Source organism: Galeopterus variegatus, unplaced genomic scaffold, assembly GCF_000696425.1.
Source record: "Galeopterus variegatus unplaced genomic scaffold, G_variegatus-3.0.2 Scaffold1252, whole genome shotgun sequence".
NCBI lineage: Eukaryota > Metazoa > Chordata > Mammalia > Dermoptera > Cynocephalidae > Galeopterus > Galeopterus variegatus.
This window is the reverse complement of record NW_007727363.1, coordinates 301,096-327,714: the sequence shown is the minus strand read 5'-3', so window position 1 is coordinate 327,714 and position 26,619 is coordinate 301,096.

Here is a 26,619-nt window from a genome sequence, read left to right as displayed (position 1 = left end):
GAGATGTACAGGAGTGATTCTTTGGCATTCCCTATTGGCTTGATGCAGAAGTCAGTCATTTAGCTTAACATTTGACTTCACTCCCCTTAGCCACATCTGGAAACAGAAGCCTTTAAATGGAACCACAGTTACTAATCATTGGGGATCTCAGGCTCTTGCACACAACAGGTGTTTACTAAAGGTTTGGTGAAACAATAGAGGGAGTCATCAATTGTTTTTTGACTGTGATATGTGATCCTTATCATAGAATTTTTCCAAATATTGGCATATTTGAAATTCACAGGGACAAAGAACCTGGCTTCTCCATTGCAGAATGACAGTTTTAGGTCGAGTCTATCTTAAAGCTATGGGTACTTCAAAAAGTTCGTGGAAAAATGGAATTAAAAGATAATATGAATCTTTTCACTTGAAGACTGATTAAGTTTTACTAATAATGTTTTTAACCTGCTATCAATAATGTTAATGAAATAATTTGGGGAGAAGTACACATACCCCATATTCGAATGGAGTCTTGGCTACTCAGAATGGTACTCCAAAACTTTCACATTGGTTATAAATTATAATTAGAGGTTTTTCAAAAAATTTTTAGAGCTTTTCCTTTTTTTTTTTTTTTGCATGTAATTAATATAAAAATCTGTTTAATAAAGGCATATTTTAGAATTTTAACAACTATACCAGTCAGGTAAAAAACCATATTGATTAGCCCCAGAAAAAACATAAAATTCAGACATAAAATTAATTTCTCAAAATACACATAAAGAAGAGGTAGAACTCCCTGTAGCTTATGTCAGCCATCAACAAACAGTGATATATTGTGCTTCATGAAGTTGCTTCACTACCAGCAGGTTTTAGTTAATGTTATTATGATAGTGAATGACCCTAAAGAGGGCTCCCTTGTTCATTTCAGGCTCCTTCCTAATGACCTACAGCTGTGTGAACGCCATCAGCTGTGGGAGTTTCTGATGGGCATGTTAAAAGTGGTGGTATGTTACTCCATATGGTTCTTACAGGCTTCCTTTGACAACTCATAATATTCCATCAGTCCAGCTGTCAATGGCCGATTCCTCTTGAAAAGACTCACCAGTCTTTAACTGTTTCTCATTATTGCCAGGGACTCTTTGCAGTGGATAAAAATGAAGGGAGCCCATTTTAAATTAAAGCAGCCATAGTTCTAAATAGGATACTCCCCAACCCCCTGGGGGGAAAAAAAAAAAAAACTCAGTAAACTTGTCTTTGCATACTAAAGTCCACATGGTTGTTGGGATACAAGGTAATTTGGAAGAGAAATTGTTATTGCTTCCATTGCATGAAAATGTAATCACATGTTTGCAAAGGAGGCCCCAAATGCAGCATTGGGCACAAGTTTAAGAAGTGATCTTATTTTCTTGGCTTGTAATTGAGGTATTAACTTTCAAACTTGTTTTCTGAAGAAAAGCAATGAACATAAAGAGGCAATGGCAATTTTACTGTAAAACTTTAATTTGGAAAGAATTGTGGGATCATTATGTCTTTTGCTAAGGGTAAACAAAGACATTATTGAAAATTAGGAGAATACTTACAAACTATGTATAAAATTAAATAGAATTTAAGGGGAAATAAGATGTAACTAAAGCCTAATTGTGTAATGAAGTTAAAGTTTTATTGTTAAAATCTTTTCTATTGGTACTAGATCTTAAGTTAGAGCCAGTCACAGAGCCTTAGCAATTTATTGTTTATTGAAAATAATGTGTTGATGTTTATATGTTACCCTTGTGGTTGAATTTTAGACATTCATTTCACTTCTCCATGTTTCTGTTTATTTGCTTTTATAGAAGGCCCCCCCTTGAATTTTAGACATTCATTTCACTTCTCCATGTTTCTGTTTATTTGCTTTTATAGAAGGCCAAAAAAAAAAAAAAACTAACTGCAGGATATAAGGAAGATTTTTATAAATATTTATAGATACCATTGGACACAATAATTCTAAGGCATGAACAAATGATGATGAAATGAAACAAATAATAATGGTTATTCCTATTTCATTAGGAGCTGGTGTCTGTGAAATACTCCTAAATCTTCAAAATCACTTAAGGCATATTTTTTAGAGAGGCTTAAAGCTAAAGACTCTAAGAAACATTAGTGGAACTTCATTTACACACAGTTAATGGGCCCTGATGTAGTTGGAATTCCAAGAAAAAGGATTCATTGTGTAATCCTCAGCTGTTTTATAGTACAGCCACTTTGTTTTAATGCTCGCCTTACATTTCTGAGGGTTGTTACGTCGTGATAGCTGTTTGTTAATTTCTCTTACTACTTTATCTTTTCTCATATTTTTCATGTCTCCTCAGCCATAGGGGTGACACATAATTTAAGAAACTTTTCTATTATGCCTTACAAATCTCAGACATAAAATTAATTTCTCAAAATGCACATAAAGAAGAGGTAGACCTCCCTGTAGCTTATGTCAGCCATCAACAAGCGGTGATATATTGTGCTTCATGAAGTTGCTTTACCACCAGCAGGTTTTAGTTAACCTTGAAAGTAATTGGTTCCGGAAATCTTTTTACTCATAGTATAAGAAATGTAATCATTGTTCTTTAAAATGCCTCCTTGAAGTTGGAAAATTGGTGAGATGAAGATGATTTTTTCACTTTTCTACATTATGTTGACATTTCAAATACACCTTAGGAAACATGGTGCTAAGAATTGCTGTAATTAGGATACAAGAGTAAACATTTGAAATTTGATAATCAAGAGAGTTTGTTAAATATTGGCAAAATGTTCTTAAATGTAAAAGATAGAAATCATGTATTTAACACAGAAAGTAATCTCTCAAATTCTTTAAGCAGAATTTAATTATCAAGCCTCTTTGTGGTTTTATTTTATAAAACATTGAAAAAGAAGAGAAAGAAGAAAGATAAGAAGGAAAAAGTAAGAGATAAATACTCAGAAAAATGTCAGTCATAATAATTTTTTTTCACACACTGTAGTATTGGGTCTGTTTTATCTGCAGTGGGAATAAAGTTATGGTGGTCAATAACTACTCCCTCCAACCCACAGAGGAACACTTTCTAGTGGTGGATATGCAGTCAGGGTGCATCTCAAATATTTAGCATGATTATATCAGTGAGTTTGGTTATAAAAATGAGGCCCTCTGGGAAAATCAGAGATGGCTTGATGAGATGACAAATTGGAAAACTATCTCATATTAAAAAATAAGAGGAATTTGGGGAGCTCAGGGAAGCTGGGAAGTTAGTCATTGAAAAAATTGGCTGAGGGTGCTGGCACAACTGGACATTCACATGCAAAAAACGAGTCTAGACACAGACCATACACCATTTACAAAAATTAAGTCAAAATAGATCATATACCTAAATGTAAAACCCAAAAGTATGAAACTCCTTAGAAGATAACATAGGAGAAAATCTAAATGACCTTGAGTATAGTAATGGCTTTTTAGATACAACACCAAACGTACAACTCCTGAAAGAAATAATTGATAAGCTAGACTTTGTTAAAATTAAAACCTTCTCTATGAAAGACAGTGCCAAGAAAATGAGAAGATAAACCACAGACTGGGAGAAAATGTTTGCAAAATGCATCTCACAAAGACATCTAATAACAGGCCATTATCCAAAATATTAAAAACTTTTACAACTTAACAATAAGAAAAAGAACAACTCAATTAAAAAATGGGCAAAAGACATGAACAAACACCTCACCAAAGAACATATACAGATGGCAAATGAACATACGAAAAGATGTTCAACATTACATATGATTAGGGAATTGCAAACTAAAACAACAATGAGATACCACTGTATACCTATTAGAATGGCAAAATCCCAAACACTTACAATACCAAATGCTGTAAAGATGTGGAGTAATAGGAACTCTCATTCATTGCTGTTAAAAATGTAAAATGGTACAGCCACTTTGGAAGACATTTAGCAGTTTCCTACAAAACTAAACATACTCTTACCATACCATGCAGCAATCACACTCCTTGATATTTACCCAAATGAACTGAAAACTCATGTCCATGCAAAAACACATGGATGTTTACTCATGATTGCCAGACCTTAGGAGCAATCAAGATGTCCTTCAGTAAGTGAGTGGATAAAGGAACAGCGGTGCATCCAAACAATGGAAATTATACAGCTGAATAATTTGAACTATCATAGTTCATTTGAAAAATGAACTATCAAGCTGTGAAAAGACATAGAGGAAACTTAAATGCATGTTACTACTGAGTGAAAGAAGCCAACCTGAACAGCCTATATACTGTATGATTCTAACTATATGATATCCTGTAAAAGGCAAAACTATGGAGACAGTAGAGATTAGTGGTTACTGGGGGTAAGAGGGAAGGAGGGATGAATAGGTGAACACAGGATTTTTAGGTCGGTGAAACTATTCTGTATGATTGTACAGTGACATTATACCTTTGTCACAACTCACAGAATGTGAAACACCAAGAGCGAGCCCTCATGTTAACCATGACTTTGGGTGATAACGATGTGTCAATGTAAGTTCGTCGATTGTAACAAATATGCCACTGTGGGGTGGGATGTTGATAATTGGGGAAGCTATGCATGTGTGGTGACAAGGAGTATATGGGAAACTTCTGTACCTTCTGCTCAATTTTGCCATGAAACTAAAACTGCTCTGAAAAATAAAGTCTATTAAAAGTGGCTATGGACTTTTAAAGAACAAGACTGATATTTTTTCTTAAGATACCTGTTAGGCTGTGTGTCAATGCACATCCCCCTCCACTGCTTCAGACCTTCCACAAAGGCTGCTGTGTGGGTCGTCAGGTCAGTGGTAATGTGCGGGGAGTAAAGAGCTTGGGATGGTGGCAAGAGCATAGCATGGAAGGAGCTCTCAGGAAGAGGCAGGGCATGGGGAGAGTACCTGTCAGAGAAGCAGCTGCCAGGTGAATGGCTCAGGAGTGAAGAGAGACCACCTCCCTTTTCCCCAGAAAGATACTAATGGAGCTAACTGTTGGAGATAGCACTTGGGGCACTGGGAGCATAGTTGATAGAAGAGCTGACATCTGCTTCTGTATTTGCCCAACAGATCTTATTTTGCATTTTGTAATGCCTCCATTTGAATAGATGGGGGATAATATACTGAAAAAATAAGTGTTAGGCAGACAATAAATACTGTATGAAGTCATAAGTGAATGGAGAGAAAATGTAAGAGGCAACCTTGATGCCAGATGGGTAAGGATAAAAGTAGTAACTATAACCATTACATGAAAATATTTATTTTCATTTTTTTGAAAGCACTATAGTAATTTTATAAGGAGGACATAAAAGTGAGATTTTAAGCTAATGCTTAGTGATACATAAAGAAATAAAGAATTTGAGGGACATAGAAAGTTTTTTTTTTTTAAATTCCAAACTGTGACATAAGGAAATCTCATTGTTCAGTCAACTAGAAGGGAGATAAAATAGTGTCCAGGCATTTCTTAATTGGAAATTTCTTTTTCTCAGCCCAAAAGGAAAATTTCCATCTGTTCTAGCATCTGTTTACTGTGGTTCAAGAATTCTCCAGCTTAACAAGTAGGTGTGTCATTTGTGACATCTGGGAATTTTTATAAGGACATACAAAAAAGATGAGGTGGCTGGTAACAGGTTTCATAAGCTTTTTACAGATTCGTTACATAGATTTAAAATAGCTGATCACATGGCACTTTAATGTTCTTTTTTTAAAAAGAAGCTTTGAATTGATGTAATATTGGAATTGTACATTTTTTGGACCCATTTATCATGAGAAGAGTGGAAAGAGGTTTGTCCAATCATAGCCATAGCAGGATTTAGGAGATATGACTTCTAGGTCTGCTTGTGGGGCTAAACCCCTTGTGGCTTTGGGAAAGCTACCTCATTTATCTTTGACACAATTTGTCCAATGGTAAAAAGGCAAATTTAAATACCTCTCTATTTTGCATACACTGGAGCATTGAGAAAGAAAATATGCTAAAAATACAGTTAATGAATACAAATGAAGACCATTACGTTTGAGACTTCCACCATCCCTAGTACTTACTTTGGAAGCTCTGGATTCTGAAGCTTTGTGATTTCTTGCTTTCATTAGAGGGGGGAAAAACACGATCTTAAAAAAATGTTTGGAGATTCTGAATATGGCTGGAATTTATAAACCTTTATTATTCACATTTTAACATCTTTCTAATATTTATGTTAACTTAAATTATTTTTGGTTTATCTTTTTAGCTATACAGTATCCCCAGTACTTTATCATGCCTTTCTATTAGCATCAGGTCTTCAGTGAAGCACAAATTTTTGTTCAATTATTTTTTACTATTTTTCACATTGGAAAATATAAAAGTGAAATGGTATGACTTTCATTGGTTTTTCCGCCATGTGCCCAAAGCATATGTTCCTTGCTCCTCCGCCTCTGAAGTATATTCTAATTCTACTTTTGTTTGAAGTGATTTTCTATAATTTCACATTGCAGATCATCCAGATGTGGTTGTCAGTGGAGACTCCAGGTTGACCTGAGAATTCTGTTTCTGACTAGTCAACTAGTCTATAGATCATGACCAGAACTTTGAGCAATCCAGTCTGTAAGGTCTTGGTCTCAGATAGATCACTCACAGTAATTCTTTGTAAAAGGGGGCTTTCCTCTCCAGATCCTACTCTTTTGATCTAATTGGAATTCTGAGCTTTGGAAATAAGGTGAAGAATGGGAAAGACTGAGAAATTGAGGAATCTGATGCAGACTTGCCTAATATTGTATAAGGTGAAGAGATAGTTGGGGTTAATATATCCTTTAATTAGTAGGTCAAAGTGTGAGTGTTCTTTCACATAACCCTCAAGAAGAAAAGAGTATGAGAGGCTTTTAGCTCTTAAGTGATCCTCCATACTTTGTCTACTTGCTAGAATCATGCATTTACTATTCTATATCTAATTATAGCTATAATATTAAGCATATTAACAGTGTCAAAAATGGAGAATAAAAGAAAAAGCACATATATTACCAGAAAATGTATGAAGAGATGCTCAACCTATGTTTAATTAGGTAAACAAATTAAGACAGCAATGAGATACCATTTTACACAAAGTAGGCAGAAATTCAGCAGTCTAGCAATACTAAGTGTTGTTGAGGATGTGGATCAACTGCATTTCTTATTCATTTCTGGTAGGAATATAAGTGGGTTCAACTCTTTCAGAAAATTATTTTTCATTTTCTTGTAAATTAGAGCCTTTGTGTGTTGTTTGACTCAGCAATTCCATTTCCTTATGTATGAGTATTTACAGTCATGTGTGCTGGAAAGCATGTGCATGGGTTTGCAATAGCCTCACACTGTAAACAACCCAATTGTGGCCCCTAAATAAATCAGTGATGTTAGTGTGTCATGAACCAAGGACAATAATTCTGTATACCTGATGCACATCTGAAATAAAAGACTAAATAAAACAAGGGGGACCAAGGGCATCTAATGGAGCACCTAATGCACAGAATGTATGTAATCATTTGTTGAATAGACGATCGACAAAAAACGTTCATTTTGGGGTATTATATAACTAGGTTTTAAGCAGCCTTTCTTGAGTAACCTATTTCCCTCTGATGACTCAAATAACAAATATATACTTCATCAATTTTCTTATCACTAAATGATCATGTATTATGTTCATTTGTATTTTGCTGTGAAAATGGCACTAAAATTTTTTACCCTGTCCATTTTGTTAACTTGAGCCAGTTTATAAACTTCTGGAGGGCAAGGGCCACATTTTCAGGTTCCTTTTTCTCTTACAGAACTACATGTAGTGGGCAAGCAGTAATTGCTTAGGACTTGATGGCGTGACAAAAATCCACTTGAATTTTAGTGTTTTTAAAAAAACCTGTTTTGGAAAGAACAAATCATGATCAAAAGCATAAAGTTCTTTCAACCAGACTAAGTGCTCTATGAGTTCCAATGCAAACTTTTAAAGAAAAGTTTAATATGTAAATTGTAAAGTTGTGGCAGTTACCTTTGTATGTAGGAATATGTTTTTGACAAATACAAGGAAATTCTTTATGTGGTAATTCTACAATGTAATGAAATTCTTAGCACACAAGGCATCAGTGATTAAAAAAACTTTGTATATCTAATATTCATCCAATTAAAAACATGCTAAACAATGTGCTATGCTCATTATCTTGCTGAGAAAAATGGAATCCAGAAAGCTGTTGATATTTCAGTTCTAAGAGGTTATTTTTGTTGTTGTTTAATCAAGTACTAATCAAGAAGGAGGCACTTTATAACAGGAGAGCCAATTTATCTGACATCAAAACTACGCAGCCAGTTAGCCTTAGATGATTATTCTTAGAATCATGTTAGCCTATTTCCAATTGGTTATTTTTGTTGTTGTTTAATCAAGTACTAATCAAGAAGGAGGCACTTTATAACAGGAGACCCAATTTATCTGACATCAAAACTACGCAGCCAGTTAGCCTTAGATGATTATTCTTAGAATCATGTTAGCCTATTTCCAATTACTGTACTTCCTGTTGTTATTGTGGTTACAATAGGCACAAGTTGGAACATAACAAGAAAATGTGCTTCTCCACCCTTTCCCTTCTACACAGTACATCACCAATTTAAACCCTCTAAAATACGAATTAGCTCATGTCTATCAGTTGAGAATCTTTTGATAGAAAGCAACAGAAATCCCTGCCCAAAATAACTCAACCAAAAGGGAAGTTTATTGTTCAGTTGAGCACTGTGTATCTGATATGTTGGGGATTTATTGCTAGTCCCGCTCCCCACAAGTTGGCTCTGTTTCAAAGAAGGTCAACAGAAATCCCTGCCCAAAATAACTCAACCAAAAGGGAAGTTTATTGTTCAGTTGAGCACCGTGTATCTGATATGTTGGGGATTTATTGCTAGTCCCGCTCCCCACAAGTTGGCTCTGTTTCAAAGAAGGCTTATTGCTAGTCCCGCTCCCCACAAGTTGGCTCTGTTTCAAAGAAGGTTGTTTAGTGGTAGTCACACGTCTAACAGGAAAGAAAGCGTCTCTCCTTCAACAGGAACAAAAACTTGGTTTTTATAGGCTGACATTGAGGCATGGCTCTGTCCTTGAACCAGTCCCAGTGTCCAGGGAAATAGAATTGTTGAGGTCAGAGACACACACCTGTAAAGACAAGGAGTGGGAAGTCAGTGGCTTCCAAATACATAGGCTGCATCTGAAAAGGGTTGATGCCTGGACAAAATTTAAGATTCCATTACAAAGGGTAAATGTACATTAAATGGCCTAATTATCTATTCTATTACAACTTTCAAATTAGTTCCATATTTTTTTAATGATATCTTTGATAATTAGGGGCTGTACATTTTCTTTGTTTAGAGGTATAGAGGGATACTTGGTAAGAGAGAACATTATTTTTTATTCCTTTGTAAAGCAGTAAGCCACTTTCCTGCCAGGTGAAGGTTGACAAGGAGTCAATTTGGAGCAGATTTTAATTGAGAGGAGTTGCTTTAGGGTCCATCCTTATTATGCAAATAAAAGTAGGAACTTATTGACTCAGAAAGTGTGTATCAGGATATTTTGTGGCTTGACAAAGTTTTCCCCATGTGTATTTTGCTATACTGGCTTGGAGAAAAGTCTGTGAATTTGCATTGTCAAAGACTTCTAGAAGGAAATGGAAAATCCTCCTCATCCCATTTGAATCAACCTTATTACAACATCAGATAGGTTAAGATGATTTCAAATAAATTCACCTGTGTTCCCAAAGGAGGATGTGGCCTCAAGGAAGGCAAATATTTCAGTGGTGAATTGTAGGAAATCTGAAGGAAGATTCATTGCATAATGGTCTGTGGCTGGAAGACCTCCCTGTCATAACAGGTATGTTGTGGGAGCAATGATCTAGACTGAAAAGGTACAAGGAGAGCTGTAACTTTGGAAGCCTAAGTATGAATACCTGTGCAGCTTGTGCTGCATCATTGGGGAAGACAAACAGGCTCAAAGGACTGGACTGGACGGGGTCAGTTAAACGCAGTGGATGTGTATGGCCATGACAGCACAGTGGGTATTGAATGGCTGGGGCTAGGATGAAATGGGTCAGACAGCTTGAATACCTGCCCTTCATTCCTCCCTCACTAGTCTTTCTCTTTCCCTCCCTGCCTCCTTCCTTCCTTCTTATTTTAATTCTTCAGCTAAAGATGAATAACAGAGAAACTGAGATAACTCCTTTAGAGTGCATAAGCTTTCACAATTCTTGTCAACTTGGATAAGGGAGAGATGGTTTCAAGATATAGCCATCGGATTTCCTTTTAAATTAGTCCTGTGGGAGATGGAATGATTAATTTGAATATTAAAAAGATTTATGATCTTAATTATACCCAAAGCTGATGATGCAGGTTACACTGGTTTTATCTGATTAATTATAAAAAACAACACAACCCAAAACTTAGAGTCAGTCCTAAAATTTCTGCTGTTTCTCCTGCTTTCAATGTTCAAACCTGATCAGAGATAAAAGCATCTTTAAAACAGATTGTTCCCAGACCATCAAATGGGCTTGGGTGGTAATAACATATCAAAAGTAAGAGTTAGACTAGGAAGAGGAGAGGAGTAATTGGTCAGCAGAGAAAAGTGAGGGCCAGAGAGTCAAGCACTGGCACTTCCCATCCCCATAGAGGGAGAGCTGGCTCCTGGACCCGTCAGACACCCTGGCAGGAATATCTCAGTTCTCAGTCAAGCTGCCTTTGCCAGATGACATCGAACATTCCAATCAAATAATCAGCTCCTTTTGTTTTCAGATTCCATGTTCATGAAACAAACTTCTAATTGTATTTTGGCTTCCACACAGGGAAAGAATTCTCATAATAAAGGATATATTCAGCTGAAATCCTTGATATCAAAAGATGGCAACATCAAAATGGGCTTTGAAAACACTGATTTAAAAATTAATAAGAAATTACATTGGAAAATGAAAGAACAAATGAATATAATGTCAGCTTTCTCATAAAGACAGCAAAAACAGGAAACGGTTTGTGTTTGACTTTTATCCTTCAGTTTTTGGGAGACCTACTATGCAAGGTGCTGTGGATACAGCAATGAACAAGATGTTCTCTGCCCTCATGCAGCAAAATCTACTGGAGTAAAATTGATTGTATAATGGTGGTTAGACAAACTAACTATATTTTTTTAGTAACAGATGTGAGAATGAGAAATAGAAAGTGCAATTAAAACATGCCTGCCTAGTCTGAGGGATCAGAGAAGGCTCCTACAGGAAACAACATGTGCCCTGGAATATGGAGTCTGAGGGCAGAGGGCAGAGGAGTTCTAGATTGTATCAGTCACGGTTCTTGGTTACAAGCAACATAAACTGACTAACCAACAGATTAAAAACAAATTATTGAAAGATATTAGGCATGCCACAAAATCAATTAGGAGATTGAGAACAAGACTGGAGAATGAGAAAGAACTAAAAAATATAAGGCAAGGGAAACACAGTCCAGAACACATGAGAGTAATTGTTTGCTTGGGATGCTGTCCCCGGTGCTGTTCCCATTTGATGCTTTGTTGAGCTGTAGGTAATATTTTACTGTCACTGTGTTCTTGTGTCACTTCATCATGTTTCAGAGTCTTGGCAGGAGCATCTGATTGGCTAAGTATGGTAGCCATTCTCTAAGATGGCTCCATTGATGCTTGCTTCTTGGCATTTATGCCCTCGGGTAATCCCCTTCCATATGGTATTAAAGTTGATCTGTGTGACCAATAGAATATAGAAAAAGTGATGTAAATTTGGAGGCCAGATCACAAAAGACATTTTCGTTGGCTTTCTGTCTTTTTCTTGGATCACTTCCTTTGGGGGAAACCAGCTGCCATGTTGTGAAGTTACCTAAGCAGCCCCTTGGGGAGGTCCATGTAGGAGCTGAGGCCTCCTGCCAACTGCTAGCAACTACCTGTCAGCCACGTGAGCGAACCATGTTGGAAATGTATCCTCCAGCCCTGGTCAAGCCTTCAGATGATGTCTTAATCACTGTCTCATGAGAGATTGGGCCAGAGCTAAACTGCTGAATTCTTGAATTCCTGTCCCACAGAAACTGTGCGAAATAATAAATGTTTATTTTTTTTAAGCTGCTATGTGTTGATAATTTGCTATGCAGAAATAAATAACTAATACACATGCCTGATTCCTATTTGCTAGGAAGAGAGAGAGGTTCTTTCATTTTACAGATAAGAAAATTAACTCAGAGAGTCTAAAAAACAATCTTTAAATTTTTTTTCAAAATCATTTAATAAACACATGCATGGCTCTACTATGTACCAGGCATTGATCTATATACTTCACAAATACTAAGTCATTTAATCCTTATAGTAGCCCTGAGATGTAGGCATTGCTAGTATCTTTTACAAACTAAACTGTGTTCCCCTAAAAATTCACATGTTGAAGCCCAAACCCCCAATGTGTCTCCTGTTTGGAGACAGAGCCTTTGAAGAGGTAATCAAAGTTAAATGAGGTCATAAGTGTGGTGTTCTTGTCTGATATGACCGATGTCCCCATAAGAAGAAAAGACACCAGAGATTTACATGCACTAAAAAAGGCCCTGTGAGGACACAGCAAGAAGACAGCCACTTGTAAGCTAAGGAGAGAGGCCTTGGGAAACCAAAACTGCTGACATCTTGATCTTGGACTTCTTAGTCTCTAGAAATGTGAGGAAATAAATTTCTGTTCTTTAAGCCATCCAGTCTGTGGTATTTTGTTATGGCAGCCTTAGCTGACTAATACTAGCCAATGCCATAGTTGTGCATAGGTCAGACTATTCTGATCACTGCTTTGACTTTGCTATTATAGTAATCACCCCCACCTTTGATGGTGGAGGTCGTAGATAAAGAAACTGAGGCCAAGAGAAGTTAAGTACCTTGTCTAAGGTCACACAGCTGATGAATGGTAAGTTGGGATTTGAACTCTCTAAATGAATCTACCATGCTGCATCTCAATAAATCCATGCAAGGAGATTTTAGAAGATATACTTGCCTTGAGAACTTTGTATCCTGTACTTTTTTTTTTTTTTGATTGAAATTGTTGACATAGCTTCTAAATGGGCTTTATAAGATTTTTAAAATTTTTTAGTCTTCATTGGAACAGATTAACTAAAGGATCCGTTTGAATTTCCTGGACCATTTGAAAATTTTCACGTTAGATTAAATGTTTGCCTTGTGATGTGCTGAACTGTAAGAAATCTCTGTCACTGTGTCCTTCTTTTTCAGGCTCTCAAATTTCCACGAACCAGAAGGAACATCTGATAGGCTGAGCCTTGGTCATGTAGCCAGTTCCTAACTGCCAGCTAAATTTAGTCAACTTTCTTAGCTGTTTGGCAGGTAACTCTCAAGTAATAACTTGAATGGAGAAACATTCTCCCATGCAAGGATTCCTCTTTTTGTGTTAATGTAACCCAAATGTCATTCAAGACGTACTCAGCCCTTGTCTTGTGCTGAGACACTCAGCACTGTTTTGGTTCTCCAAAATATATCCAATTTTATAATATATTCACAAGAAATTGATGTTTTATTAAAAATTTTGTGTACAGGGTACGATTCCCATTGTTCACAGTCCAGAAGAAACCTGATAAGATTCTCTTAAATAGTTTGGTTTTCATCCTCAAAGTTCCTCCCTCTGCCATTAGCCTCAACTGTTTTTTTGTTTTCCTTCCCTTACACAGACCCTAAAAAATGTGCAAACTCCACTTAGCAAAACAAATGTCATGTTTAGTGGAGCAGCAACTCTCTATTAAAGACTCCACTGTCTGCAGGTGACCTTGGTGTGGGATGGGGCTTTGTATAAGAAAATAGGGAGTAGAGGAAGCCGTTGATCAGCTCAAATTCAGTGAAAAGCAAACATCCCAACAGATAAATAAATAAATAAAAAGCAAAAAGAACGCCTGTGCTAGCTAAACAAAATATTTCCCTGGGCCGGATTTAGTTGGTTTTACTGCTCATTCTTCAGTGTCCTTCGTCTATCCTGAGTGACTTTGCAAAATATCCATGCAAGATCTACAAGGTTCTTTCAGAGCAGAAATTCTAAGACTAAGAAAATAGGAGCACATAATAACATGTAAACACAGTAAGAGAGAGAGTGGATAAAATACTTCACCCATGAGTTCCCAGCTTCTAGGTAGGAAAACTGGTTCATTCATACTGAAATCTCACAGTTTGATTTTGACCCAAATCTGAAAAACAATTCTCAACTTTATAATTACTATAACAGCCTGCATCCTTATTCTGCACTTATTTTGCTGTATGGTATTGGGGGTGCAACTTGGTTTTCTACTCTAGGACTGTAGATGAGGTTCTGACCCAGTCCCAGCTGATAGTCTTAAATTAAAAGCAGAGATACAAGCACAGATTGGTAGGGATCTGGCATTTTGGCAATTTTCTTCTTTTGTTAATTGTAACATGGCCGTTCTCTGAGTCACTTCAAGGCCAAAATATATCTATTTCATATTTATGTGAAACAAAGCAATGAAATCTTGGTGGAAAGGGTACAAATTATCTTTTTCTATTTTTTCTTAAGTACTAGATTTTCAGTCAGGAATTTTGTAGCATCTCCGTGTGTGGTATTCTCAGCGAATGCTATCACTGCGTAAAGTATTAATATTAATGCACTTAAAGCTAAACATTGATGATGTGTAATGAACAATCTGCGAAATGTTAATACAATTTATTCTTTTTAAAATTTACAAACATGACATATTGCATGCACTTAGCGCTAATCTATTTTAGACATTCATTTGGGTTGACCTATGACCATAATATATTATGTTCCCGGAGATATTTATCTCATCATTTGGAGACGAGATTACAATTAATGTGACACACATGACTTTAAATTACTACTTCAACTAGAGATGTGTGAGTAATGAATTAGCTACAGATTTGAACCCCTCTGCTTATAATTTAAATTACTAGCCTTTAGCTTGATTGTGATACATCAAATAAGTCACAGAATCAAAGAACCACATATTGTTTTTGATGCTAGAGCTATTGAGGATATTTTTCCATTTATTTACCTAACCATAGGCTAATATATCCAAATTCATATAATAAAACAAACATGAGAGAATTTATATATTTATGTTAATAGTAAAGTAAATCCCAGCCAGGATCCATCTAAATTAGATGTAGAAAAACATTAGCCTTTTTTGCTGAATTCCAGTTTTAAGGACCAAAAAAAAAAAGAAAAAAAAATTGGAAAAAGTTAATAGTAAAGTAAATCCCAGCCAGGATCCATCTAAATTAGATGTAGAAAAACATTAGCCTTCTTTGCTGAATTCCAGTTTTAAGGACCAAAAAAAAAAAAAGAAAAAAAAATTGGAAAAAGTGACCTCATATCAGGAACTTAGTCCACAGATATCTTTTAGGAGAGGGCCCTGCCTGTAAGAAAAAGTTTAATTTCTTATGTTTTCCACACCTCCTTCTCGATGTTGACTTTGCCGTACTAGGTTCTGGAATGGAACAGAATAGAAACACAATTTGTTGAATGATGGCTTTGATAATAAATAACCATAGTAATAGATCCCTGCAAATCCTGAGTAATGGCAGATTAAATAGTGCTCAGTAACCTCTATTACTATAACCAAATGGATATATGATGAAGAAGATGATGATGATGATGGGTCTTTAAAAAGTTCAAGGAAAGATTCATATTATCTTTTAATTCCATTTTTACACATACTTTTTGAAGTACCCTTGTATTGTTATTATATATATTTAAGGTGTGCAACATGATGTATGTAGTGAGATGATTACTATAGTCAAACAGATATATTTCCATCTCCTCACATAATTACCTTTTTTGTTGTGGTAAGAACACCTAAAGTCCATTCTCTTAGCAAATTTCCAGTACTTATAAAATAAAATATTTTTAACTATTGCCATTATGCTGTACATTAGATGTCTTAGATGGATATATTATTTATTTATCAAGCTCTTTCTGTGTGCTAGGCACTGCACTACAGTGTATTTGATGTATAAACCCATGTTTTGTGTATTAGCTCATACATGTATAATTTAATATATAGCATACATACTTAACATGTAACATATGCTTAATATTATATATAATTTTTTTTTTTTCCTTTTTGTCTTTTTCCGTGTCCGGCAACGGATCGCAACCCTCAGTGTCGCCCCCGTACCGGACCGGGACCAGCAATGGGATCGCAACCCTCGGTGTTGCTCCCACGCCTCGCTCAGCCAGTGAGCGGGAACTGGTCTGTATGTGGGATCCGAACCCTCGGCGGGAGCGCCGCCACGCTTCCCCAGCAGTGCACTATAGCAGTGCGCCACCGGGCCGGCCCAATATTATATATAATTTAAAATACATGAAACCTCTGCAATGAGATAGTAAGAGTCCTTAAAGCAGGGAATATGTTTTAGACGTCTTTAGTTTTTTTACCCCATGTGCCTGGCAAAATGGTCCAGCAACACTTGGGGCCAATTTAGCTACAGCTGGGGTGGCTGTGAGTGCTGTGCTGGAATGTAAGAAGGAGCTTCCCAAGGTGGTCCTGGGCAGCAAGCCTGTGGAGGGTGCCCCAGGCCTGTTCCCCAAACCATACTGTCTTCTTAGACCTCTGGGCCTCTGATGGGAGGGGTAGCCCCATAGATCTCTGAAATGCCTTCAAGGTGTTTTTTCCGTTCTCTTGATAATCCCTCCCTTCTGTCCTGATCTCCTTCACAGATGGTCTCTGGCCTGTACCCTTGCTTCTTCTCCTGACCTTTTCTTTTTACCCTTTATGTGGCCAGGCTGAGAGATTTCCAATTTTTCACCTTCTGCTTCCCTTTTAATGATAAATTTCACCTTTATATCATGCCTTTGTGGTCATAATTCAGTGTAGGCTGTTAGAAGCAGCCACACATCTTCCTGAATGTTTTGCTTCTTAGAAATTTCTTCTGTCAAATACCCTGTTCATCACCGTTTAGTTTCCCATTTCATAAAATTTTGGGGCATGGATACAATTCAGCCAAGTTCTTTGCCAGTTTATAACAAGGGTGATATTGGCTCCAGTTTCCAATAAGCTCCTTCTCATTGACATCCGAGACCTACTCAGGATTGTCATTACAGTTCATATTTCTATTAGTATTGTGGCCACCACCGTTTAACCAATCTCTAAGAGGTTTCAGATTTTCTCTGGTCTTCTTGTCTCTAAGCTGTCACCAGAATCTAGGCATTCTCTATCCTGCTCCTCCAAATTCTTCCATCCTCTGCTCATCACCCAGTTCCAAAGCTGCCTCCCACAATTTCAGATATTTGTTATTAGCCACATCCCTCTCCTGGTACCAGTATTCTGTATTGGTCTGTTTTCTGTTGCTTATAACAGAATACCTGAAACTAGGTAATTGATAAAGAAACAAATTTATTTCTTACAATTTTGGAGGCTAGGAAGTCCACAGTCCAGGGGGGCACATCTTCTGAGTGGAAACTGTACAGGGTCCTGTGGTGACACAGGCAATCATGTGATGAGAATGGCAGGAGCTCTTTAATGTGCTCACTTGCTGTCCTTATAAAGCTAGGAGTGTCACTCCCATGACAACCTACTAAACCATTAAGCCATTACTCCATGCATGGATTAATCCATTCACAAGGGCATAATTGTCATGATCCAATCACTTCTTCAAGGTCCCACCTTTCAAATACCGTAACTGGGTTTCCTATCCTCTTAACACTGTTGCAGTGGAGATCAAACTACAGTGAATTTGGGGGGACATTTAATCCACAGCAGCATGTATGAGCAAGAATGAGCAAGACCATGAAAACAAAGTGGAAAGAGAAAGTCGGCAACAGTGGGAAATTAAATTTGTTCTGTAAAATGGGTTCAGATCATTGAGAGGCTGGACAGTATGTCAGAGGTGTTTCTACTGGAAATGCCATGCATTGTGGAGGATCCTCATTTGCTCCTTTCTCTGTCTATAGCATTCTAACCTGGGTTTTGGATGGCATACTTTTGTGATTGAAGTACCCCTTTCTGTTAGCTTTTTCTGCTAGCACTTGGCTCATTGTCTTGAATATTATGGGTGATAAATATATTGTTTTTTACATAAATTAATGAGTTTGTATGCTGACAGTTCTCCACTTTGCTGTCTGTTGCACAAGTCTGATGTGTGTGTATATACAGCTATCCATCTATAAAAGACAAAGAATATATGCTCACTAAAGATGACCAGTAAGTCCTTAGGAATCTTAGAATTATAGTTCTATGAAAGTGTAATATAAAGCAGATTTTATATAGACTATATAAATTTTGTCTTCCACGAGGACTAAATTGTTTGGTATCACTTAGTGTATTCTCTCAAAGAAGTGCTCCAAAATGTCAGGTTTTAATAACAGAATTAATTATCATGCTTGTTGAGTTAGAAAATCTCCATCAAAACTTTTTTCTAAGGTTTAAAATAAGGAAATTTATATCTTTTGACAATTTAAGTGTCAGTTTATTGAGCTTGTTATAAAGTTTAATAAATTAAGATCATCAGTCAGTAACTTGAATGACTCAATATAGCTCATTGTTAAAAAAGAAAATAGTACATTTTCCAAAATTGCAAATTTAATTTTAAGTGAAATTAACTTATTAGCTACCTGCTAGGTAGTTTGGTTTTTCCCATGCCCAAAGAATTGGGAATAACTCATTTTTATTGAACTCAACTCTTGTACTCTTAGGAAAATGTCTTTGAAAGAATAAATTGTTATTATCTGTCCTATAGAAATAGCTATTTGAAGAGTTTATAGGATTTTCCCAAATGTCTGATTGAAGCTGTCTGATTCTTATGCAGATTTTCTCCAACACAACAACATTTGCTTTGCAGAATTGTGGCTCACAGGAAAATGGCTGCCTTACAGAGGCAGAAGTATAATTATGATATCATTAGAAATATTTAAATATAAATAACATTCTATATTTGTCCTTGTCACTTGTCTGGGTTTTGACAGGAGGAGCCAGTTTTGATGGGATTCCTGTGGCCCCATAGATTTTTATCCTGTTATCCAATTTTCCGCTGCACTGCTCTCCTTCTGTCAAACTGACTGCCAGCCAGCCTTACATTTTCCCGAGAGGAGGAGCAAAGCTTTGTATTATAGTGGACAGAAGGAGAACAAAAAACGGATTTTTCCCCACCAAGTGCTATACTCTCCCTTTCTAATGGAAAATTCCACTGTTTGAGGGGTTGAGAGAATAGGGGTATAGGGAACAGGGAAAACTGAACAAAAAACGGATTTTTCCCCACCAAGTGCTATACTCTCCCTTTCTAATGGAAAATTCCATTGTTTGAGGGGTTGAGAGAATAGGGGTATAGGGAACAGGGAAAACCGAAGGAGAACAAAAAACGGATTTTTCCCCACCAAGTGCTATACTCTCCCTTTCTAATGGAAAATTCCACTGTTTGAGGGGTTGAGAGAATAGGGGTATAGGGAACAGGGAAAACTTCACATTTTCATTCAATGGAGCTAGATAATATTGCAAAGCAGACTCCAATCTAAAGCTGAGCAGCATACAGATCAGCAGACAGTTTTCCGGGATGCTCGGATACAAGAGTTGCTGAGATGCTGCCAAAACTGGTTTGTGCTGAGTATTCCCTAGCATTTCAAATACTGGCTTGCTGTCATATAAAATGAAAGGATACCTACTAATTATGCTACAAGGGGAAAGATAGGGAACATTTTCCTTCCATGTGAAGATGTCACAGTGGAATCTATTTTATTTGGGTTTTTTCCCCATTGATATTTACTTACGGGGCTGCACTTAGAGCAGAGCACAAACAAAAATGAGTGGATTGGATAAGGTGTTAAACAATAGGGAAGAGTAAGAAGTGGGGTGAGGTGGCAAGCTCAGGCCCCATCTGAATACCAAATACAAAATAGGAAAACACCAAATTACAAAACACCAAATTGCAAAATAGCAAATTGCAAAGCCCTTGAAAATACCAAGTTGCAAAAACCAAACCAAAACATACTCTTTAGGCCACAAATATCTTGAAGCTGAATGTGGCCAATGGCATTTTGGATGCAATCTCCGGATCAGAGAAAGAGTGGTTCTTATGAGCCTGCCAAGGAACCAGTGGTACACGAGGTAACTGAAAGGGCAGTTTCTTATAACTGTGATTACTTATTGGTGAGATTAAGACCTTTTTGTGCATCAAGAACTGTATTTTGTCCTTTATTTATATCACTCAACCCTTACAACAGTCCTGAAAAATTGATTCATTGCATGCATGAAAAAACATAAATTCAGCAAATACTTTCCTTTTTGTTTACATTATAACTAACCATGTGAGTTGCTATTGGGACCTTGGGAATATGTCCTATGGATCAGATTTCTGTACCTGTAAATGAAATGTTTTGTGTAAAATTGAAAATGTTGATAAATATAAGAAATTCTGCTGTCAGATGTTAAGATTTACAGTTCATTCTGAATTTAGCGAAATGCCTTACTGATTAGAATATGATTTTCTCGTTAGGGCATGAGTACTTAAAACACTGGGAATAAACATGAAAGAAATTAATCCCTCCTAGTTTTCTGGTTGTGTTTTAAAATGGAGGTTGTGCAGCCTTATGGAGTGGGGATTTTTGTTTTTACCCTTGGTTACATGGAAAATGAAAAATAAGTCATATGTCCTTTTCACGGATACATATATAGTATTTTCGACTGTATTTTGAAATACTTTTGAGCCCATTCAATCAAATTACATTCTTAATTTATAAGAATTTGGAGTATTTGAAGGGTTCAATGTTTATGAACTAATGTTTTGAGAAGGGTTAAACACCCAGAACCCCACGACTTGCTTTTCTCAAATTGTATATATTTATAGTGTGAATTGTGATGTTTTGATATATGTATACATGTGAAATGATTATATCAAGCTAATTAATATATCCATCACCTCACTTATTTTCTTGAGGTTAGAACATTGAAGATCTAGTTTCTTAGCAATTTTCAAGTATACAATATGTTATTATTAACTATAGTGACCATGCTGTACGAATGATCTCTAGAACTTATTCATCCTATCTAATTGAATATCTAACTGAAACTTTATACCCTTTGGACAACATCCCTACTCCTCTCTCACACACACACCCCAGCCCCTAGCAACCATTCTACTCTTTGTTTCTATGAGTATGACTTTTTTAGATGTCATGTGTAAGTGGAATCCTGCAGTATTCATCTTTCTTTGTCTGGCATAATGTTCTCCAGGTTCATTTGTGTTGTCACAAATGACAGGATTTTCTTATTATGAAGGCCGAATAGTATTCCATTGAATCTATATAGCACATTTTCTTTGTCCATTCGTCAGTTCAGCCAAAACTTAGGTTGATTCCATATCTTGGCTATTGTGAGTAATGCTACAAGAATATCTCTTTGTGTATTTATTTATTTATTTTTAGCTCCCACAAATAAGTGAGAACATGTGATATTTCTCTTTCTGTGCCTGACTTGTTTCACTTAATATAACTCTCTCTAGGTCCATCCATGTTGTTGCAAATGGCAGTATTTCATTCTTTTTTATAGCAGAGTAGTATTCCATTGTGTAGATTTACCACATTTTCCATATCCACTCATCCGATGATGGACATTTGGGTTGGTTCCAACTCTTAGCTATTGTAGAGTGCTGCGATGAACATTAGGGAACAGGTATACCTTCGACTTGATGATTTCCATTCCTCTGAGTATATTCCCAGCAGTAGGATAGCTGGGTCATATGGTAGATCTATCTGCAATTGTTTGAGGAACCTCCATACCATTTTCCATAGAGGCTGTACCATTTTGCAGTCCACAAAAAACCGGGGGGTGGGGAGGGAAGAAGACATAATAATTACAATTCCTTGAAGTTGATATGACAAGTGAACAGAAAGGACATTGTTGGGAGGCAGGGGGGAGAGGGAGGAGGGAGGGAGGTTTAGGTAATTGACCACAATAATCAGCCACATTGTATGTTGACAAAATAAAATAAAATTTGGAGGAAAAAAAAAAAGAATATCTCTTTGACATACTGATTTCAGTTCCTTTGAATATACACACAGAGGTGAGATTGCTGGATCATATGGTAGTCCTATTTTTAATTTTTTGAGGTGCTCCATACCTTTTTTCATAATGGCTGTACCAATTTATATTTCTACCCACTGAGTACAAGGCTTCCCTTTTATCCACATCCTTGCCAACGCTTGTTATCTTTCATCTTTTTGATAATAGGTATTCTAACAGGAGTGAGGTGATATCTCGTTGTGGTTTTAATTTACACTTCTTTGATGATTAATGATGTTCAGAATTGTTTCATATATAAAATACTTGTATGTTTCTTTCTGAGAAATGTCTACTCAAGTCCTTTATTTGCCTATTTTTTAATGAGGTTGTTTTCTTGCTACTAAGTTGAGTTTTAAAAAAATTTTGGATATTAACTGTTTATCAGATATATGGTTTGCAAACATTTTCTCTCATTCCATAAGTTGTTTTTTCCCTCTCTTGATTTTTTCCCTTGCTGTGCAGAAGCTTTTTAGTTTGATACAATCCCAGTTGTCTATGTTTGCTTTTGTTGCTTGTACAAGGGTACTTCAAAATGTTTGTGGAAAAAACAGAATTAAAAGATAATATGCATCTTTCCATGAACTATTTGAAGTACCCTTGTATTTTGGGGGTCATGTCCAAAAAAATCATTACCCAGACCAATGTCAAGAAGCTTTTCCTCTAGTTTTCTTCTAGTAGTTTTATAGTTCACATCTTAGGTTTAAGTCTTTAATACATTTTGAATTGATTTTTATTTTCTGTGTGATGTGAGATAAGGGTCCAATTTTGTTCCTCTGAATGTGGATATCCAGTTTTCCTAGCACCATTTATTGAAAAGACTATTTTTTCCCATTTTGTATTCTTGGCATTCTTGTTGAAGATCAGCTAGCTATAATTTGTTCCTCTGAATGTGGATATCCAGTTTTCCTAGCACCATTTATTGAAAAGACTATTTTTCCCATTTTGTATTCTTGGCATTCTTGTTGAAGATCAGCTAGCTATATAGGTGTGGGTTTATTTCTAAGTTCTCTCCTCTGTTCCATTGGTCTATGTATCTGTTTTTATGACAATACCATGCTGTTTTGACTATTATAGTTTTGTAGCATATTTTGAAATCAGGTAGTGTGATGCCTTCAGCTTTGTTCTTTTTGCTCAAGATTGTTTTTTCTGTTTGGGGTCTTTTGTGGTTTCATACAAATTTTAGGGTTATTTTTTTTCTATTTCTGTGAAAAATGCCATTGGAATTTTGTTAGGGATTGTACTGAATCTGTAGATTGCTTTGGAGGGTATGAACACTTTAACCATGTTAATTCTTCTAATCCACAAACATGGGAATTCTTCTTATCCACAAACATGGGATAGCATATTTATTTGTGATATCTTCAATTTCATTCATCAGTATTTTATAGTTTTCACTGTACAGATATTTCACCTCCTTGGTTAAATTTATTCCTAATTATTTTTTCTATGCTATTATAAATGGGATTGTTTTCTTGATGTCTTTTTTTGGATGGTTCATTGTTACTAACTTGCTTTCAACTTACATTAATGTACATAGTAAACCATGTACCATCTTTTCCCCTTCATCCCTCCATCTTAAGAGACATGAGTATGAGACAAATTAAGAAAAAAGATAAGAGTAGACAATAATAGCATTTTAGTGTCCACACTAATTTTAACGAAGCTAAAATTAGGTAAGGCAATATATCTGTGGTGGAACTGGCTAAATATACAACTATTGAAAAAATTTATAATTTTTGTTGCTGTCAAATCTATATGTTAACTTCAGCACCTGAAAATCAAAAGGAATTCTATTTTAGTATGAAATAATATAAATACACTTATATTCTACTCTCTTTCCTCTATAAAGTATTTTTTTCATTGACCATTTGTAGTTTACTTAAAAATTATGTATCATTAGCAGGATAAATAAGATGGATTGAATTACCTGGATATCTACTTACAATTGTACTAAAAGCTTGTGGATATATAAAGAGAAAAAAATTAGCTATAAGTTTCAACTCATATTTTTCTGCCTCTTAAAGAGCATGAGAATCATATACCAATATTTTTTGACCTTGTTCACAGAGGCAAACTTACCCTGGGTTTTACCATTTTAGAAATGAATCAAAGTTGTAATAAATGAGCTCAACTGCATTGTTTCAGGATCTCTTGAGGTGGATTTTCCTGGTCTTCACTAGAATGAATTTAAAACTAGAAATAAAAAGGTATGAGAAATTACTTACATGTGCAGATGTGTATTTTTTTTAATAGAGTTGAGACCATGGAAGATCTCTCTTAAGATTTGCTAGCTTCCTGTTTGTGTCCCACTTGTATCATTATGCTCTTAACCTGCCCCATTTTTCAATTTATGGCTTCTAATAACATTTGATGGTGTCTTTTTCCACTGGCCCATATGGAGGACGTTGATTGTGTTGTTCTGATAGCAGTATGAAATATAGTTTGTGGTTGCTTTTTGGGCTAAAAGAAACTCATTACAATTTCCTGTTCCTCTGTGTGTTGCCAAAAACATTATTGTTGTTCAGGTCTGGAGATATCTTTTGAGTCTGTGACTACTTTTTAGATTTTTATATCAGCACATTTTGTAGATGCAGGAAAATTTGGTGTAAGAGTTGGACTCCAAATAATCAGGGATCTCCCAACCAACCGACCTTTTTGGGGGGAGAATTTCTTACAAGTTTCTAAGGAGATTCCATGTGTGCAGTTCTTTTTATGTACCAGGCAGTATAAAGGATTGGAACCCTTAGCTATTCTGCAAGTTAAGATTGTGAATGAATCAATCACAAGTTGGAAAAGAAAATTTTAACAAAATGTTCTAGTTCTCTAAAGTCTTGCTACTCAAATGTGGTCTACTGACCTGCAGCTTCAGCATCACCTGGATGTCCAAAATGCAGAAACTTAGGCCTTACGCAAGACCTATTAAATAAAAATCTGCATCTTAATGAGACCCCAGGTGATTTGTGTTTACATTCAAGTCCCAGAAGCATATAGTTGGTTTCTACTTTCAGCACACTAATTCCAAACTTATCACCAGATGATGTTTTTGTAAAGCACTGAAGTTTACAGAAGCAAACTGCTTTGTAAATACAGCCTGAATTATTTTTGTTTTGATATGAAACATGAGTAAGTTAACCTTGGTCAATATCATCAATTTAATTTTTATTTGCTAAGGTTAGAATAGAAAATACAAAAGTTAATCAAACATCAAAAATTACATGTGAAAAACCAAAAACCTACAAACATGTTATAAATGTCCATGTGTGTTTAAGTATATTAATCTTCAAAATCATGCATTATTTTTATTACTTGAGTTGTTGACAGGATAGTTACTTTTGACTTATATGAATGTAAAAATGCCACTGGGGAAGGGAACATATGTTTTTCTGTTCTCAAAATTCAAAACTGGCTGAATGAATTAAACTCAAACTTATGAAAATAATTCACCTTTAGGCTGAGCCTTTCTCAGCACAGTGACAACCAGAGTCTGATAGCAACTTCAGTGGCATTTGTGAATACCTGTAATGATAGGCTTAAATAAGGGACATTTCCTCTGTTTAACATTCGCAGTTGATGATTAGGTCTGAGAATTCAATTCACCTTTAGGCTGAGCCTTTCTCAGCACAGTGACAACCAGAGTCTGATAGCAACTTCAATGGCATTTGTGAATACCTGTAATGATAGGCTTAAATAAGGGACATTTCCTCTGTTTAACATTCGCAGTTGATGATTAGGTCTGAGAATTGATGGTAAAGTGATCCATGATATTTGCTCTATTATTTTAATGCCTATTGATCTGATGGTTGAGAAATGTTTTCTTGGATGTTTTTATTTTTTCCCCTTCTTTACCCTATTCTTTTCTTTCTTCTCCTATCTCTTTCACACACACTCTCTCTGGAGAGGGAGAGGCGAGAGTGTTTATATGTATATGAGACACATATATCTTCCTCATTTAATTATTTGATTTTCTATTATGTGCATGGCTTTGTTTCAGACTACAAAAAGATTCAAAAGGAACAGAAGACATAAGTCTTGTCATCCAAAATTTTCCAAGTTTTTTATATTTTCCTGAGATAAAACACCCCCTCTGGTCATGTCCTACCCAAGTGTTTTTCTTTCTGTCATTATATATTCAAGGCCAGTTACTACTATTTTTTACTTATTTTCTTTTTTCTCCTTTCTCAGCACCTCTGTTTCTTTATAAGCAGATCAGTTACTATGGAAACACTGTTCTGGGTGTGGTGACCACAGCAAGTTATATGTGATTCTTAAAATATGAGTACACAAAACCAAGATCACACATCATCCTTCTGATTTGGCTCATGTCTTGTTTCCAGATATACTTTGCTTGGACCGAGGTGCTGTCACCCTGTAAAACAGCTTTTATGTGGTTCGGTGCACTTGCAATTTTATTTTAGACATAATTAACAAAAGAATTATGTTAAGTACAAACATATTTATATAAAGCAAAAATTTCATTTTTTTTAACATCTTGCATAATTAACAAGATATAATAGAAACGTGTGCTGATTTGGTCCTATAATCGAGTAGTATCCAATTTCATGACAAATTAACTAAGCTCCATAAATTCTGAAAAGAAATCAAAACAAATGAATATAAAT